The sequence below is a fragment of the Oncorhynchus gorbuscha genome, linkage group LG09 (genome assembly GCF_021184085.1).
Source record: "Oncorhynchus gorbuscha isolate QuinsamMale2020 ecotype Even-year linkage group LG09, OgorEven_v1.0, whole genome shotgun sequence".
NCBI classification, from domain to species: Eukaryota; Metazoa; Chordata; class Actinopteri; order Salmoniformes; family Salmonidae; genus Oncorhynchus; species Oncorhynchus gorbuscha.
This window is the reverse complement of record NC_060181.1, coordinates 56,318,450-56,325,757: the sequence shown is the minus strand read 5'-3', so window position 1 is coordinate 56,325,757 and position 7,308 is coordinate 56,318,450.

The window sequence follows — 7,308 nt, the reverse complement described above, 5'->3', positions numbered from 1 at the left end:
TCAGAATAAGCTAGTCTGCGCACATTCAAAAAAAAAATTATGTAATCTTTCACTACGTAGTTGAAAATCGATATGAATGTATTTATGGGAGGACAGGGATAATTGCATCAAGTGTCAGAGCTCAAATTCACAACTTCACAATAAATGTTTTTACTTGGTACAAGGGCCATCTAGTGGAAAGACAGCTGTCATCACACAATGGGTGCACCCTACAACGTTTGCTTAGTTATTTTCCTAAATGCCAATGTCATTTTCTCAGAATGAGTCTGAAATGTGTCCCGTCTTGTGTTTTTCTATGAACAATTGGGAACCAGTCAAATAAATCCCCAGAGAAAACAAAGTGTTGTTGTGACTCTCGAAACAGACGCATCAAAATGTGATACTATTAGGTTACAGAGGGACAATAGCTAGTTAGTGGTGAAAAGGTTTGTGAGCAGAAAATTAGATATCAGTTGAATAAACTACCTTAATGGTAGGATTGAATAGCAGATCAGAAACTCAATAAATACAGTAGATTACTTTTCAAATTCTAATTGATTTACCAATATTTATTATTAATATTTTTTTAGGGGGTAGATCAGTGTTAATATTGCAGGTAGATTGTGGCTTCCTGTCAATGTAATTGTCTGCATAATTTCCAATCCCGCTTTCTTTTTACAATATTATATTTACATAAATATTCAGACCCTTTACTCAATACTTTGTTGAAGCACCTTTGGCAGCGATTATAGCCTCGAGTCTCCTTGGGTCTGACGCTACAAGCTTGGCACACCAGTATTTGAAGAGTTTCTCCCATTCTTCTCTGAAGATCCTCTCAAGTTATGTCAGGTTGGGAAGCGTCGCTGCACAGCTATTTTCAAGTCTCTCCAGAGATGTTCGATCAGGTTCAAGTACGGGCTCTGGCTGGGCCACTCAAGGACATTCAGAGACTTGTCCCGAAGCCACAAATGCATTGCCTTGGCTGTGTTCTTAGGGTCGCTGTCCTGTTGGAAGGTGAACCGTTGCCCCAGTCTAAGGTCCTGAGTGCTCTGGAGCAGATTTTCATCAAGGATCTCTCTGTACTCTGCTCTGTTCGTCTTTCCTACGATCCTGATTGGTCTCTAAGTCCCTGCCGCTGAAAAACATTCCCACAGCATGATGCTGCTATCACCATGTTTCCCCGTAGGAATAGTGCCAGGTTTCCTCCAGCAGTGACGCTTGGCATTCAGGCCAAAGAGTTCAATCTTGGTTTAATCAGACCCGAGAATCTGATAGTCCTTTAGATGCCCTTATGCAAACTTCAAGCGGGCTGTCATGTGCCTTTTACTGAGGAGTGGCTTCTGTCTGGCCACTCTACCATAAAGGCCTGAGTGGTGGAGTGCTACAAAGTTGGTTGTCCTTCTCGAAGGTTCTCACATCTCCACTGGGGTACTCTGGAGCTCTGTCAGAGTAACCATCGGGTTCTTGGTCACCTCCCCCATTGCTCAGTATGGCTGGGCAGCAAGCTCTAGAAAGTGCCGTAGTGGTTCCAAAGGTCTTCCATTTAAGAATGATGGAGGCCACTGTGCTTGGGTTCCTTTAATGCTGCAGACATTTTTTGCTACCCTTCCCCAGATCTGTGACTCGACTCAATCATGTCTTGGAGAATTCATTCAACCTCATGGCTTGGGTTTTGCTCTGACATGCACTGTCAACTGTGGGACCTCATATAGACAGGTGTGTGCCTTTCTAAAACATGTCCAATCAATTGCATTTACCACAGGTGGACTCCAATCAAGTTGTAGAAACATCTCAAGGATGATCAAAAGATACAGGACGCAGCTGAGCTCAATTTTGAGTCTCATAGCAAAGGGTCTGAATACTTATGTAAATAGGATTTTAAAATATATATTTTTTTGCAAAAATGTATACAAACCTGTTTTCACATTGTCATTATGGGGTATTGTATGTAGATTTATGAGGGTGGAAATTATTAAAGTCGAGGTCTGAATACTTTTCGAATGCACTGTATTTAACCCCTTTACTTTGGGGGGGGGGGACAACTACCTCCATACACCCATAAATGTTTTAAACCGGATACCGGTTACCAGACAAGTCCTGACACTTGTGGGGTCATAGAGCAAAACAGAGAACACCATCATGTTCTTGCGAATCTCCCCTTTCTACAGTCACATTCGTTTCTACGGTTCGGACCGATTTTCGGGATGTCTCATGGTCTGTCAAGCACCGCAGTAGCTCAGCCACCTTCCACCTTCCACGGCAGATGTGGAAGGCCGCCATAGGCGTATAGGGAGGATTAAGAAGTAGCTCAGCAAAAAAATAGGTATTTTTATAATCTTAAATGTAAGATTTTGATGGGGATTTTTTAATTATGTTACTTACAGTAGATTGACACACTGGTGCGTCAATAGACTAGTGGCTAATGGCAATGTGTGCCTTGTTGCAAGGGTTGTTACCAGGTTGCAGTTTATTAAGATCCACATATCAACATCATATTAACCCTGGGACTATGTGGCCTTGTGTAGTTACATGTTTGGCATTATTAACATGGTAATTCACAGATGACTTTCAGCACGTGTAATTACAAAACATATTTGTTTCATAGTGGAACAAGAAAATGTGTAATAACATGAAATAAATCATGAGTAATTATACATGTGCTTGCTGGTGTGCCCACCAACAGACCTCAATTCACACTGGAGGGAGAGAACGTCGCCATGAGCTGCCGTCACAACTTCAAAGAGATCCCATTGTGGTGTGGTACAGTTGGTCAACCAGACGGCAAGAACTCGTCATCTCCCCCAAACTTGGTGATCCTTGGGCGGGACTTTGCTCAAAAATAATTGCAAATACTGCACAAGTGTTGAGACAGCAGATGCTGTTTTGCGTAAGATTAACATGACTTTGCTTTCTTCGTTGTTGTTGCTTGAAAATGAATCATTGTTCCACTGTGAATTAGTTTTTTATTTAACTAGGTTTGTCACTTAAGATTTATTTTTATTTTTACAATGACCATCTAGGAACAGTGGAACAGTTTTGTTCAGGGGTAGAATGACAGATTTTTACCTTGTCAACTCGGGGATTCAATCTAGCAACCTTTTGGTTACTGGCCCAACGCTCTAACCACTAGGCTACCTGACGCCCCGAGTGTTGATGCCATAGACTGATTATTTCAAAATTGAAATAAATATCATTGCAGTAATTTATCATTTTGAGTGTTCTTCATGATGTACTAGTAGTAGCAGTAGTGTAGTTCATTAGATTACTTTCGTTTTCAGTGATGTTCTTGGATGTGTCTCTTCAACAGAGGTATCTGTCATAATGAAGGATACATTATTAATTTACTTTGCTTTACAATTTGTAATTATCAGTAAACTGTGTTGTGTGTCTGTTGCTGAGTTGGTAGAGCATGTTGTGTGCAACGCCATGAAGGAAGGTTCGATTCAGTCTAGCTGTCCCTGCGTCTTGGCGATTTATGGTATTTTTATTTGTTTTGTCATTGTAAAAAGAAGCTGTTACTGTGTTTCAACGCACATACTTTTTTGTTTCATAGTTGTACAATGGCACTCCATGAATAAAATGTATTTAACACTTGGAATTCTGTATTTTTTTGTGTGGGAGGGGGTTTACATGTAGCCGACAATACGTAATTACAACTCTGTTATGTTTTTAAAATAATAATAATCGTATTCTGTTTCCTAAGACCTTCATAAACACAATCAAGGGATTATTTGTCCGATAGCATATATGGAATTGATTTATTGGATTGTTAGAATGTTGATGTCCAAAAGACGTGTCATTGGCTCAAAGTAGGGTCCCTTGAGACCTAGAGACCTTACTTGAAAACTGCAACATTTTCTATACGCCCCATGCCAAAATGTGTAGAATGGCAGGAAATTAACTTTAAAACATAAAATCATTGTCATGGGAAAATGGAAACATCTCCACCTTAAAAATTATTATAGTTACATTTGACTGTTTTTGGTACAGTAGGCGTGTTATGATAGTTGTGTAAGAATCAACGCTGGTAGAGACAAGAAGCAGGTACAGAGAGTCAACATTTAATGGCAACGGACATGGAACAGGACAGAACAGCGTCTGGACATGAACACATAACAACATTATTGCAGACACAGGGAACAAACGGGAACAGACAGTTATAGGCGGGGCAACATAATGATGGTGAGAGGTGTGCGTAATGAAGGGCAGCCTGGCGCCCTCGAGCACCAGGGAGGGAGAGCAGGCGTGACAAGTTGCATATTTGGGAATATTTGGCTTAGTGTGTTGACTCTCATTATTGACATGCATACTTATTCCATTTGTTTTCAATCACTGTTGCTATTTTACAAGTATATTGTGAATTTTCTAAACTTAGTACAAAACTCCAAACTGGTAACACAGCAAGTCTTATATTCAAAACCTTTTAATGTGCATTCATTTTGTTTGGAGATACATTTCCATTTCGATCCCATGTGTAATCAAAGTGATCATTGCAGACAACTTCCACAGTCGTTGATGTAAAAATGAATGTCTTGTTCAGATATAATTCAAATGTACAGTACCAGCCAAAAGTTTGGACACTAACAGAGTAACTGATTCAAGAGTTTTTCTTTATTTTACTGTATACATTGTAGACTAATAGTGAATATATCACAACTATGAAATAACACATGGAATAATGTAGTAACCAAAAATGTGATAAACAAATCAAAATAGATTTGAGATTCTTCAAAGTAGCCACAAATTGCCTTGATGACAGCTTTGCACACTCTTGGCATTGTCTCAACCAACTTCATGAGGTAGTCACCTGGGCTGCATTTCAATTTACAGGTGTGCCTTGTTAAAAGTTAATTTGTGGAATTTCTTTCCTTCTTAATGCATTTGAGCCAATCAGTTGTGTTTTGTCAAAGTTTTGGTGGTATACAGAAGAAGCCCTATTTGGTAAAAGACCAAGTCCATATCATGGCAAGAACAGCTCAGATAAGCAAAGTGAAACAACGGTCCATCAGTACTTTAAGACATGAAGGTCAGTCAATCCGGAAAATGTCAAGAACTTTTAAAGTTTCTTCAAGTGCAGTCGTAAAAACCATCTAGCGCTATGATGAAACTGGCTCTCATTAGGACCTAAACAGGAAAGGAACAAACAGAGTTACCTCTGCTGCAGAGGACAAGTTCATTAGAGTTACCAGCCTCAGAAATTGCAGCCCAAATAAATGCTTCATAGAATTCAAGTTACAGACACATCTCAACATCAACTGTACAGATGATAATGTGAATCAGGCCTTCATGCAAAGATACCACTACTAAAGGACACCAATAAAGAAATACGAGCAATGAACACGAGAAACACGAGCAATGAACATGTGATGGTGTGGGGGTGCTTTGCTGGTGACATGGTCGGGAATTTATTTAGAATTCAAGGCACACTTAACCAGCATGGCTACCACAGCATACTGAAGCGATACGCCATCCTATCTGGTTTGCATTTCGAATTATCATTTGTTTTTCAACAGGACAATTACCCCACATACCTCCGGGCTGTTTAAGGGCTGTTTAATCAAGAAGGAGAGTGATGGAGTGCTGCATCAGATTTTTAGGATGAGTTGGACTGCATAGTGAAGGAAAAGCAGCTAACAAGTGCTCAGAAAATGTGGGAACTCCTTCGAGACTGTTAGAAAAGCATTCCAGGTGAAGCTGTTTGAGAGAATGCCAAGAGTGTTGTCATGACGTTGGCCTGGGGGGTTGGTTTATGACAGTCATAAATACCTCTTACCCCCCCTTTTCCTCTCTCTACCCTACTAAGGTTACATTTTCAAAACCCTTGGTTAACATAGAGATTCTGGGAACGTCAGAATGTGGAGGGAAATTAACTATATTCTGGTAATCCGAACAATTGAGCATATGCGGTTGTACTTCATGAATATGATGTCAGTTTGGTTGTCATCTGAGACATTCTCATCAATGATAAGATGACATAAACTCTACAGTGGAAAGTCTACACATCAGAGTTATCAGATTCACATAGAATTGTTGTTCAATTTAAATGTTTGAATATGAAATTATTTGTGATGGGATGAAATATATTTTAGCTTCTAAAATGTGACATTTGGGTTTTCATAAGATAGTGCTGCTCAATCAGTGGCCCTACCCTGTGATGGGACAAGTGCTATAAAACTGTTCAAACATGCCCTCTTCTCCCTTCCTATATAAAGCCTTGACGACAACAAAACTTCCTGTTCCGAGGATATGAGGGCGACGGTCCTATGTCAGAATGGTTCAGAACGAAGCCAACATTAGCATGAGCTTTGGTTGCGAATGGTATGAACTTTGAACTCTTATTCACTACAGAAGTGATACCTCCTAGCTGTTGAGTTAGCGACCACAGCTGCAAACACAGGTTAGGAAGGAACAGACAGAGTATCCCGTCTATCACACAACGACGTTACTACAATGTATCCAATTGACAACCAGAGACATTCTTCAAAGGACAGAGGACTCGGTTTGGCAACACGGCCTTCCATCTACCACCAACCTACTGAAGCGCAGCTCAGAGTAAATATTCATTGCATTTTCCTTTTCCAAATGGGCGGTAATTTAGAATGCATAAGATACTGTATTTACGATAGCACAGCTTTGCCTTTGTTCCTGTCTTCCCGCTCTTTCACTCAACCCAGCCCCTTTTCCTTTGTGTAACAAGCCATCATATCTGTTCCGCCCGCTAGGGATGTTTTCCTTTATGACGTAATTTATAATCAAGTTATGATTAATTGTGTGTATGTGAATTCAATTTTCTATTGCTGATTCAAATTGTTTGCCAGGGTTCTTGCAGATAAAATAATTTAAAACTTTCAGATTATGAGACTGAAGTAAGATGAAGATTAATGTTGACTGCTATTGTTGTAAAATATTACTAGTTCTTTAAGAGTTTATTCGGAAGATAACAGCTCTATAAATATTATTTATTGGTGCCCGACTCTCTAGTTAATTACATTTACATGATTAGCTCAATCAGGTGATATTAATTACAGAGAAATTATTTTATGGAATAGCATGTTTTATCAATTAATCCGGCATAGCCAAAGACACGACAGTGCGCAAAGCTGTCTTCAAGGTGAAGGGTGGCTACTTTGAAGAATCTCAAATATAATATATATATATTGATTTATTTAACACTTTTTTGGTTTCTACATGATTCCATATGTGTTATTTCATCGTTTTGATGTCTTAACTATTATTCTACAATGTAGAAAATTGTTAAAAAATATAGAAAAACCCTTGAATGAGTAGGTGTGTCCAAACTTTTGACTGGTACTGTACATTTTACAGGCA